General features: G+C 35.1%; 1 pseudogene; it reads left to right on the plus strand.

Moving 5' to 3' along the window:
* Positions 1-254: 254 nt before the first annotated feature.
* On the plus strand, positions 255-7,798 carry LOC124373551 (annotated as a pseudogene).
* Positions 7,799-12,356: the final 4,558 nt, after the last annotated feature.

The raw sequence follows: 12,356 nt of genomic DNA on the forward strand, positions 1-12,356 counted from the left end.
TTGGAGACCTCTCAATTGGTTGACTGACGGGGAAGTGGTGGATCAATTCGAATGATTGAGAGAGAGTGAACACAAAAATTGCATGTATGAAAGGGACTTCGATGGTAGAACGAATGGAAAATTTAGCTCAAAACAACTTGACGATTGCTATAACATTGTTTTTATATTTTATGCAATAAATAATTTATTATTATTATTAACTCTTCCACAAACAATGAATCTATAAATTTTCATCACAATGTTCCAGTTGGAAAATGAGACTACTGATGCCATGTTTGTTAGTCGTTATTGCTGCCAACTGCGCGTCAAGTGCCCGTATACTCGCAGTGTTGCCAACTCCAGCCAAGAGTCATCAGTACGTCAACCAAGCCACCCTCAAGGCCCTGGCTGCCAGAGGACACCAGATCGTCAGCTACTCGCCGTTCTATTTGGACAAACCGGTACCCAACTACACGGAAATACATATTGAAAGCAAAATGGCAGATGGAGGAGGAGGACAAAGTAAGACTTATTGGTTTTAAGACAGATAATTTACTAAAGAATTTTAAAATCCCTAAATTTAGAACGAAAATAAAAAAAAATCATTTTGGTAAGAAGAATAAATATCATGCAACCCATGTGCTAAAGATAAGCTGGTTTAAACTACAGTAGAAATGTTATATGAATAAGTGATCTGAAAATTGTGCGTTCAGCATAGTAGTGATCAAAAGTACTTTATAATGATTGGTACTTAATTAGGCCTCGGTATATACATAAATCTAGAAAAGTATGTGATCGGGAAACATTTAAAGCTCATACGTATCTTAACCGAAGGTATTAGAATATTTCTCTCGTTATATTTTATGGATTAAAGAACCAATGTTTACGTTTGATTGCCTAGAGAAAGGTTTGTTCTGTAATGTATTTTTTATCAAAAGAAGGAAATTTGATTACTTTCGTGTAAGATATTTAATAACTATTTAAAGAAAAACTCTAAAAGCTCCAAATAAACATATGTGTAATAATACGGTTTATCATGGTGATTGTTCTGAACGCCTGTATAGATCACCGCCTTTAGTAATTTCAGACGCCGTGCAGTAGAAATATGTTACAGACCAAATCATTTAACATGAAGCGCAACATGTGAAATGAGATGGTTCCCCCTTCCCCCACCTCTTGCAAATAGCCTATCTACCCCTCTCGTGGCTCGGCCGTGTATAGTCCGTTCCAGAGTCAATCCAACACTGACAATAAGGCTCAAGTCTGCAATTCTTTTGGTTTGGACTGTATCGCGTGCTTTCTTGTAGACTTGAGAGGGAAAGGTGGCTGATGCGCAAGCGCTAATCTTGCTTCGTGCTAAATAGTTCGATCTGTAAAGTAGTCTTTTAACTAAGAAGAAGATGTTATGACTAAAAGGGTATTGTATGTATATAAAATATATCGCTAGTATTAATATTTTTGGATTTAAGATAAAAATTAAAATTAAAGGTTTTAGCCTTTTTCTAATTATATGTAGCTTTATATTTTCTGTCACCTTCAAAATTTAAATTTTTAAATTTTTCTTAATTGAAAAATTAATATTTAACGAACTTCATAGTGTATTGAATTTGAGCCAGAATAAATGTTATTTTGTGAACAGAGATAATCTTAAAACAAATTTAACATTTGTTTCAGTGTCATTGGAGATTTTCAAGAGCTTTATAGATGCATCTCCTGTAGGAGGTGCAAAGGTTATATGGGGCTTTGCCGACATAATTTTGGGACAGACATTCGAAGATGAGAACATAAAAAAACTTATCGATTCCAATGAAAAATTTGACTTGATAGTCCTGGAAATGCTGTTTTTCCCAAGAAGCCGTGGTCGCTTTTGGACACAGATTCAAAGCACCCGTAGTAAATGTTCACACATTCGGATCTTTTGGCCCAGTGAACAGTGTTTCTGGAAATCCCCTCTCACTAGCGTACATACCGGACTATTCTTTTCCATATTCGGACCGAATGTCATTGTACGAGCGGTTTCTCAACGCCTACTCCGTGTTGAGCTCTCTTCATTACTACTACTCCACATACTTACCTCGTCAGGAAGCCATTGCCAGATCTGCGTTCAAGGACCCATCGATGCCGCCCTTAGTGGATATGCTCCTCAATACATCGCTGACCGTCACCAACATCAACCCCTACGCTCACTACAGCCACCCCAACTCTCCCAACGTGGTCCCTGTCGGAGGAATCCACTTGTCATCGGAAAGGAAGCCTTTACCGGAGGTATGCTGTGATACACTCTTAAAGAAAGTAATCTTGAGTAACAGCTTATCTACCAATACCTTTACCTAAAACATGTTTCCTTTTTGCTCCAGGCTATGAAAAAGTTTCTCGACGATGCAAAACAAGGAGTTATCTACTTAAGTCTTGGATCCGTCGTGCCAGAAAATATTCTTCCTCAAGAGTTCTTCGACAATTTTATCAACGCTTTTCGAAGACTTCCTTACAGGGTGTTATGGAAGACCGAAAGAAGTATGACGCAATTGCCTGAGAAAATTTTTACGTCCAAGTGGATACCTCAACAAGATGTACTTGGTGAGAATAATTGTATCTTATAGCCACCAGTATTGCACTCATCATAAAGGAAGGCATACACTATGCCTTATTATATTAACAGTGGATGTGTAGTTATGATTTTAGTATATCTTATATTTAAACGCAATGATTTCAAAATAAGTTGCTACCACAATTTAAATTACACATAACTCAAAAAACCCTATTTTAATTCACAGTAGTTTTAGATGACAATTAACGATTGTTATGGGAAAATATTATTTTGATCTATCTAGATACGGAGAAACGCACAAATTATTAAGTTTTAATAATACATAAAAGTTTAAATTAGAGTTGCTCGAATATGTGTAAACTGTATAGCGCGGCTCACGAAACCATCTATGTCCACATTAAGCCCAAACAAATTTAAATTTGGCGAAAAAATAAATTTTATAAATATGTCGTTATATTTGGTCGGCTATATTGGTACGCATTTTTGTTCCAATATGGCGGGCGTCTACAACTTTTGAAACAGTCACAGCTCCGTTGGTTATGGGCCCATAGAAAGATTGAAGCGTGTTTTGAAATTCTTTTAAGATTTCCTCAACTTTGTTTTACTTTTTTTTTACGAAAGAATAATTTGATCACAAAGAACTGGCAAAAGAAACTTTAAAAACAATACAACTTAAATATTCTTCTTTTCCCAATACAAGCTATAAAATAGAGATTAAAAATTAGCAATTCTTTGCAGGGATTGGAATTCCATCTAGAAATCTTGTTGTTGCAGCCCATCAGAACATAGTGTTGTTCATCACCCACGGAGGGTTGCTCAGTCAGCATGAAGCTATCAACGCCGGGTTCCGGTGATCTGCATCCCCTTCCTGGGCGACCAGCCGATGAACGCCAAGTTTTACGAGGCTCGAGAGGTCGGTGTAAGGTTAAACTTTAACGACCTCTCTGAAGAAACTATTTACACGGCCTTGACGACAGTTTTAAACACAACCAAGTAAGTCAACTCCCGTTGTCCTTAGACAGTTGATTATATAATATCGTATATAAACCTGTTTCTTTGTTTAAAGTTTGTGGACGTTGGAAGGATTTTGAAGAAAAGGGGTTTTCCGGGCATTTGCCATCGCTTAGTGATACAAGAAATCGGTAACACTACTTTTCGAGACCTGCAATTTGATCTCTTCTTCAGGTGAATAACTAACCTAACACATAGGTACAATCTAGTTGAAAATAAACAAATCATGCCAAAGCGATATGACACATAAAATTCAAGAGCGTTGTGTTTCAACTCCATGCATCTTATTTCTAAAACACGCTCTTAATACAAACAAAAATAATAATTATACAAATCAAACTAAATTATAAATCACTATAGATGTATGTACTGAATGACCAACCACTGAGAACACAGCGGAGGCCAATAGTAAATGGCGATCTTCCCGCCAGAAACAAACGGGAGTGGTCCTTTAAATTATTGGTTCATTCTAGATGAAACCGCACTGTGACACATTGGTTTCTTAGAAATGTCTAATCTATTTAATACTTTATTAGTTAATTTTCTTTCGAATTTTGGTAACCAAATCGGCCTAATTTCAACTGATGGTTGACTGATCGGTTGTTTCGCTAAGTTAATGTATGAAAGAAACCTCAATTAATGACCTTTTCATGAAATGAGATTCCCATTGCACGAATCATGAGATTATTTTCATGAATTCATCCCACTTTCATGCGACTATTTTGAAATCAACAATAATGTACAATTTTTTACTTTTGTGTTAGCTCCTGTCTCGTGTTTGATTTTGTGTTATTTCATCCTAAAGCTTAATAATTGTCTTTTTATCTCGTTTATATATTTCTTGTTACAACCAATTGTAAATAGTTTATAGGAGCGTTAAATGTTTTGTGATCGTCAATCAGGAGTTTGGTATTCATCTTACAAGGTCTCTCTCACATGGTTTTAATTGCGGGGTAAATATTATCTTCTTTAGTGACATAATGGCTAATTACTAGGCTATAATTGCAGATCAAATATATTTCGTCGCCGAATATTTTGGATCTCTTCAGACGAAATGACTCCAGATTCCATAAGTCAAGTTTGTGAGTGCGTCAGATTCCAGACGCTGCACTAAGCGGAAGGTGAATTGAAGCAAACCTCAACATTCACATCGAATCAACACTTCCCACCATAGCTACGTTATGTAAATTAGGATGTTGGGATTTAAGTGCTTTTTTTTTTTTTTTTTTTTTTTGTTTGCTTTCTTGGTGAGAGTGCGATAAATATTCTAACTAAGAAATTCGTTAGTAGAATATTTTCAACTCTGACCGAAGGTCATATACAGCTGGATCCGACCAGATTTAAATAGGAAACAGACCAAAAGAAAAAAAAATTAAAGGATAGCGGTTCAAAACTTTCTTAGTTTCATGGTTCATCATGAATCAATTACATTACAACATGCCTGTGATTATTCAGTTGTACTGGCCTTTACAATGTACATGCATTGGTACATGATACATGTTGATACATGATGCATGATAAATTGAGAGAGTTGAAATCGGCCTGTCACATTTTTGTCACGTTATACGTAATCAAGTAAAAACATTTGATTAAACTAAGTTAAACCACTTGGTTTTATTTTTTTAGTTTATAGTTGATGCATTCTATTTAAAATTTTAGTTAGTAATTAAAGGTTACCGTAATTCATGACAATTTCATACAGACTAATTGTTATCTCGTTAGCAGACCTACTTACTACTAACAATAACACTTTAGGTTCCCACTACTTCGAAACATAGTTAAAGTCTTGAAATATTTTTTTGGACTGTATTAACAAACACCCAAGATGGAGTGAACAGACGTCGTTGGTGTGTGACAACGTGTTTGCCGCTGTTCAGCCTCAAGCGGTTCACTTCATATCTGCTATTGGATGTGGTAATAATGCTGATAAAAATACACTTGTAATGTATCACTTCAATTACTGTCACCTAATCATAATTGTCACCTAATCACATGACTGTTTTCTAATTATATCCAGCGTGCCTTAAACTGTTTGCATTACATTAATGTTCAATCTCAGATTTGACCATTCGTAACGCCCTACTTCAAATAAAACTGTCTTAAAATTAAAATATCCTTGATATAATCACTATTATAGTTCACATAATACTTCTGGAACCTCATTAACATAAATAAACTATGAATTAACTTTCTGATGCTGTCTTATATTTGAGTCATGTCCAGGTCCATCTCACTCTCTCTCACTTTGTTCTACACTCTTTCAAATGCAAACTGTCTTAATTATTTGTAAAAAGACATCAATTCAAGTCCGAAATAAAGAAGCAATATTCAAGGAAGGACATGTCGTTGTTTTTAATTATGATTCACAGAGCAATTTTTATTGAATCATTCTGTTGGTGTGAAAAGCTCTTCGTGTAAACATCAAGCTATAGTTAAGGTAGTGCAATAGATCTTTTATTGGTATTGGTGTTTTAAATCGTAACCCTTTAAGATAACTTACCTGAAGGTAGATACATTTTTAAAATGTATCACTCGACGAAGGAATTACAGATAATTTAAGTAAAGGATTTTGGGTAATTTTGTATCAGGCCCCAAATCAAAATGGCTGAAAATAAACTGTGAGATATCTAAAGTGCGTATGTAAAACTTTAGGTAGAGACATTTTAAATTTTATTTATGACTTTAAGGAAATCATATTTCTGATTAAACACAATTTAAAAAATAGCTTTTTAATAAATTTTTTCTCGAGAAATTCTTAAAAAAAAAAATTGAATTATGTCACTCCCTCCAGTTATCTAAGTGTAAAATATTGAAATAATTATCATCATGCGTTATTCTTTGGGCCTAATTATTATATAATCCTATATGCCACTAAACATTCTATCATTACTCATGAAATAATCTACGAGCATCAGAAATCTTATCTTTAAGGCATGTGACCAATATTTTCTTACAAAGGAAAAGCAATTGTACCACCTTCAGAGCGCTGTCTTCGGGAAGGAGGTGAAGGACTGGTGGGTGATTATGAGATGTGACTCTAGGGGCGTTGGAATATAAGTTGAATAAAAGCGAGCGTAACTGAAAAAATAAGAGTGAATAATGTGTAATGTAAGCGTGTTGATTATAAATTATTTTTATATTGAGAATATATTTATTTTAGTTTTAAGTATATTTATTTAGTTATTTTTAGTTTTAGTTATTTAAATCATCGATTACGGTAATGTTTTTAAGGTTAAGAGACAGAAAGTAATTTATATTCCTGACTTAGTAAAGCTTCTCAAATCCCTTTATTTTTAATTTCTTTTCAATGTATACTATAAATTTTGAATCACTTTAATTGTGAAGTAATTGTTATCTTGGATACTACAAATCTGGGAGCAAAACTTTAAAAGCAGAATATTTATTTCTTTTAAACACATTTAAAACATGTATTTCATTATTTAACAAACTGCTGCGCCATTTCCCAATATTTCATAGCAGGCAAGTTTGTTTTTTTTCTCAGGAAGAATAGACATTTTAATTCTATATTTCGTTTGATTTTTTGCAAGACAAGCTGGTGTTCTGGGTGGAGTACGTCCTGAGGCCATGGCATCTTCGACGTGCCTCAGCATTGCCACCGTGTTTTATCAGCTCATCTTGACATTATATTATGTTTTTAATTGTCTGAAATACAAGGTTAACATGGCTATTGACAATTACGTATATACCGGGACCAGTCCGACCTCTCCTGCAGACAGACTGGTGTTCTGGGTGGAGTACCTCCTGAGACATGGCGGAGCTCACCATCTTCGTCCTGCCTCAGCATTGCTGACTGTGGTATCAGCTGTACTTGATAGATAGTCTGTTTTGTATTGTCTAGATAAAAGGATAACATGGCTAGACTATCACGTATATACCGGGACCAGCCGACCTCTCCTACAGACAGACTGGTGTTCTGGGTGGAGTACATCCTGAGGCATGGCGGAGCTCACCATCTTCGTCCCGCCTCAGCATTGCTGCCGTGTTATGAGCTGTACTTGATATAAATTATGTTTGTATTGTCTAGATACAAGGATAACATGGCTAGACTATCACGTATATACCGGGACCAGCCGACCTCTCCTGCAGACAGGCTGGTGTTCTGGGTGGAATACGTCCTGAGACATGGTGGAGCTCACCATCTTCGCCCTGCCTCAGCATTGCTGCCGTGGTATCAGCTGTACTTGATAGAATATTCTGGCTCTTCTTTTAGCCACTGCTTCAGTCTCTACTCTTTTTTACGTACTTCATCATTAGAAAAATATATAGGTTAATATTTGTGAGACAAGTGTTTGATGCATTTTCCAGTAGCAAGAAAAAGAACTAGATTGTCCATTTGAGAAATTAATTTTATTTATACTGTATCGTGAAGACCTCAAGAAAATTTCTGCTGTGAGAAGTATCTAGTTTATAATTGTTTAACTATATTGCATGTTATGTACATTATTTTTAGTTTGTAACTACCTAACACTCCTAGTTCGAATTAGACTCATTTTACCTTTTGGAGGAACTTAAAATTATGATAACATAAATATGTGTTTTTAGTTTGTTCCTGGATCAGATCCATGCAATTTGCTTTTAGGAACAGATTACAATATTTTTACTATGCTACCTCTTATTACAACAATGACAACACCAAGCTAGTTATTTTAGGGTTTTAAATGTAATAAGCATCCAACATTTTAGTAAGTTTAATTAAATTGGTTTTACTTAGTAAATTTTCTCATTTAAAGAATTAAATTCAGAAAAATGTATGATAATAAAATAATGTAAACCAACTATGTGTTTGTTTAAATCAATGTATTGATGGTATCAATTTGGTGAAACCACATGTAATGCACACCCATCTAAGTTGTATAACAAATAGGACATGATCAGCAGTTGTGAAACAACAACATTATTACTTGAGTGAGAGAAAATCTCTCAGTTGAACCGTTTCTGCTCCGGTTATTATATAGCGAAAGAAACTTGATATTGAATGTCTTATCTAAAAGTAAACCCATATTACACTATTCTTACAATTTTCATAACACCTCTTGTTTTGGAATTATTAAAGTTGTACATGTACATGTACATTTTGTACAGTCGCTATTATGTAAGCTGAGGTGATATTGTTTTGATTTTTTTTTTAACATTTCATAATTAACCTAAACATTTTGCAAAGTTTGAATTGCATACCTTAACCCAATTTAAAGACATGATTTCTCCTAAAACACAGACGGTAAACTAAGCAAGATAGAACAATGGTTTAGTTGACATTTCTTACTTATTTTCATGTGAAATCAAATGGTGAAGATTGGTAGAGCAATTTATGGGCAACCTGTATTACTTAATGCATTCAATCTTAAAAAGCCCTAATAAAATGTAACAAGTCACAAACTGTATTTTATTTTGTATAATGTGCAGAAGGGAAACCAGTGAGTAGACTGATTAGTTTATTAATATGCGGTGAATCTGTCCTTATTTTATGATTTACTCCAGTTTTTACTAACGAATTCTTGCACAGTACTAAGATATTTATTTCTATTTTTCTGGAATATAGTAAAATATCTGGAGTAAAAAAAAGGAAGTCATTTGAGGATCATATGTGCACTTTTTCGGTATGTCAATATTTTACGAAAATTAAATTAAATGTGGGGGCTAAGTGTCTATGCATTGCCAAGTTGCACATATTTATCTTATACAAGATATATGTATTAATCATACATGTTTCAGATCGAAACCGTATTCCAATATCCTAAAAGTACAAAAAAAGAATCAAAACTTGATTTGCTATTTGGGCATCTCTTGGACTTACATTTCTTTTCGAGTTCGAAAACAAGATTAATTAATTAAAGATTAGTAGAGACAGTGAACGCTTATTCTAAATTTCCTGTTGCGGTCCAGAGGTTGAGGGTTGAGAGCAAAATTTCCATATTAAATAAACACAACAACCTGCTTTTTATTGATATCGATAGAGATATTTTGCTTAAGAAAAGAAATCGGCGATCTCCACTCTAGCTTGTGAGTGTGGTCGATTCAGAGGTGTGATGATGCCTCAAATATTTCAAGTAGCTTCAAATATTTGAAATTATATTTGTTTATAATGTTATATTTCTTAGCTAGATACACTTCAAACGAAACGCCACACAGGTAAGTAATGTTAACCATTACTCAGACCCCAGGACGGTTTTACTTCTGGCTGGTTTATATACCTTCCAGTTCCTACACTGGGCACAGCCAAAACCGATGTGTCCCTTATATCTACGCGACCTTACGGATGTCCAGGAGCGACACATCACTAACCAAAAATGACGAGATTCTGGGGTGCAAGGGTAATTCGATAGGTCTAGTCTACTGCGGAAAATGATTGTTGGAGTTGGTGGGGTTTGTTTTCCTAAGGTTCTTGCCAGCCTAGACGTAAGGGTGTGCATTTCTGGTCCCCTTGGGAACGTTACTTTTCGCTAGACTCCAAGCAAGGTCGAAGAAGAAGAAACAAGAAGAATATGTTCAGTAAACTGACAAGTCATCCCCAAATTCGCTAACGGGGTCTACACATCGTAATCGAACTCAGAGTGTTCCTCATGTAGAAAAAGAAGCTTCATGCACCATTTCAAAATATATAGGTCCAGTTCGTTTTTGAGATATTATGCGGACAGACAGAAAGACAGACATTAATTTGATTTTGTTTGAGAAATTTATTCCAATCACATCGCCACTGTTTAGCTGGGGTGCATGTATTTCTTTATATCTCCTCCAGAACATATAAGTTTCTCAGTAAAATGTTAATTCAGACGCACGGCCACTTTAAGGATTATTAGGACAAACTATCATCGGACCCATTTCCCAGCCATGAACCCACCGTATGTGAAATTGTAGGTAGACCCCACTGCAATGCGCTGAGGTTGAGTAGGGATGGGGTGATGCAGCACGTGCCACACACACCGCGCTAGCGGTCAGGGTTCGGGCCCCAACCAACACGATTATCGCTCAACTTTCCTGTGTGAACTTCCTGTATGTAGTGAGTCCGTGAGACCAAGCCAAAACCTGGGAAACCGAACCTCTGACCAAACCCAATCCTGGGTGCAAGAATACAATATATGCAGTATGATATTAAGGGCGGTAAAACAATCACATTACAAATGTGTTATGAAAGAACTTTGGTGGACTGCAATGTGAAAGGGGAAAAAATTTTCCGGTACCCATTATGGATTTAGACAGGATAGGTCGTATATTAACGACAATCGTTGCCCTAGTTTATGAAAATCTATGTACATCTAGACTAATTTGAGGCTGGAGAATCTGTCTCCTGTCCTTAACTGACTTAGGTTAGCATTGTGATGTTTTCCAGACATATACAGGGTGTAAAAAATTCGTTTGTAGATTTTTAGGAGGATAAAAAAATTCTATCGCCTCTCTCTTTTTCAAAGGGGGGTAGAAGGGGTTAAGTTTAAATTTTGAAATTGCAGTCCCTATCTTGTGATAATGTCCTTTTAAAGGTCAATTTAAAAATAAACACAATCACACTAAGAAAACATCTCTAAGACGTTTCTAGCAAAAGTTTATGGGCAAATAACGTAAAAAAACCTAATCTATAGGGACAATGCCAATGTCTTGCGCAAATGAATACAATGCATCCTTGATATCTTTTAGTAAGGCTTTAAGGTTGCGCAACTTATCCCTTTACGTATTAACTAATTCTTTTGGTGGGCATAGTTTTGATGAGGTGTTTTTTCTAGGTGGCATTACAATGTAAGGTGTTATTTGCCATAACCTTTTCTGGGAAACGTCATGGAGAAGTTGTCTTCGTGTTATTGGTGTTGAATAGACCTTTAAAATTACATATCGCAAGATATTGTTCGCAATTTTGAAAATTCAAAGTTAACCCCTTTAAAAAGGTAGGGAGGGATTTTGTTATACTCCAAAAAAAAAAATCCACACAAAGTATTTTAATAAATATGGTGAAGGTTGCACATTGATATCTCAATCCGTTTGTAATATATACAGGCGTATCAGGACTTAAATTAATTTCAACCCTGTATATATTTTGTCTATATATTTATTTATCTACTCATAAAGAACCTGAATGCGTTAAGTGTTAAAGGTGATTTGCTGCTTAATTCCAACCCTACTTTTCATGTCAGGAAGCAAAAATATTTTATTAGACGGGCAAAATTTCGAACCATTAAGTGTATAAAGTATGGTGTGCCTCAAGGCTCTGTAATAGTGCCGAATCTTTTTCGGTAATAATCAACTATCTAGGACACCTATCTGTTGTTATTTTTGCTAATTGGTACAACCATCTACGCTAAAAGATCCATCTCTTATGTAGCCCAGTAAACTATTCAATAATGTGAAAAAGTGGCGAATAAATTACGTTTAATTTAATTAGATACAAAGTCAAGCTCCTAGCATCATTGTTATTCATAGAATCCATAAACAAAGAATACCTGTTTACAGACACCACGTGTTAGATATTTTCTTATTCGAAAAAGTTAAGCAATTAGTTGATGGTTGAAGTATTTACAGTACTAAATTCCTTTACGCTAATTATTATACTTTGCTCTGTCTCTTAACCTTATTATTTATAGGCGGCAAGTCAAAAGACATGCGGTAGTTCGTCATGAAATGTATGCTTTTTCAAAAGATAGCAGTGCTCATTTCTCGGCAGACTATATTTTTAGTCTTCAAATCAATGCATTCTTTGAAGCCTACTCTACATTCGAGAGAACTTAGAAACTCTCAGTATAGCAATGGATTAGTATCACTTCAATACCAGAAACAATGATCTTCCATTCTGTTGAGGAGAAAAGACTGCTTT

Source organism: Homalodisca vitripennis, unplaced genomic scaffold (assembly GCF_021130785.1).
Source record: "Homalodisca vitripennis isolate AUS2020 unplaced genomic scaffold, UT_GWSS_2.1 ScUCBcl_5857;HRSCAF=12787, whole genome shotgun sequence".
NCBI classification, from domain to species: domain Eukaryota; kingdom Metazoa; phylum Arthropoda; class Insecta; order Hemiptera; family Cicadellidae; genus Homalodisca; species Homalodisca vitripennis.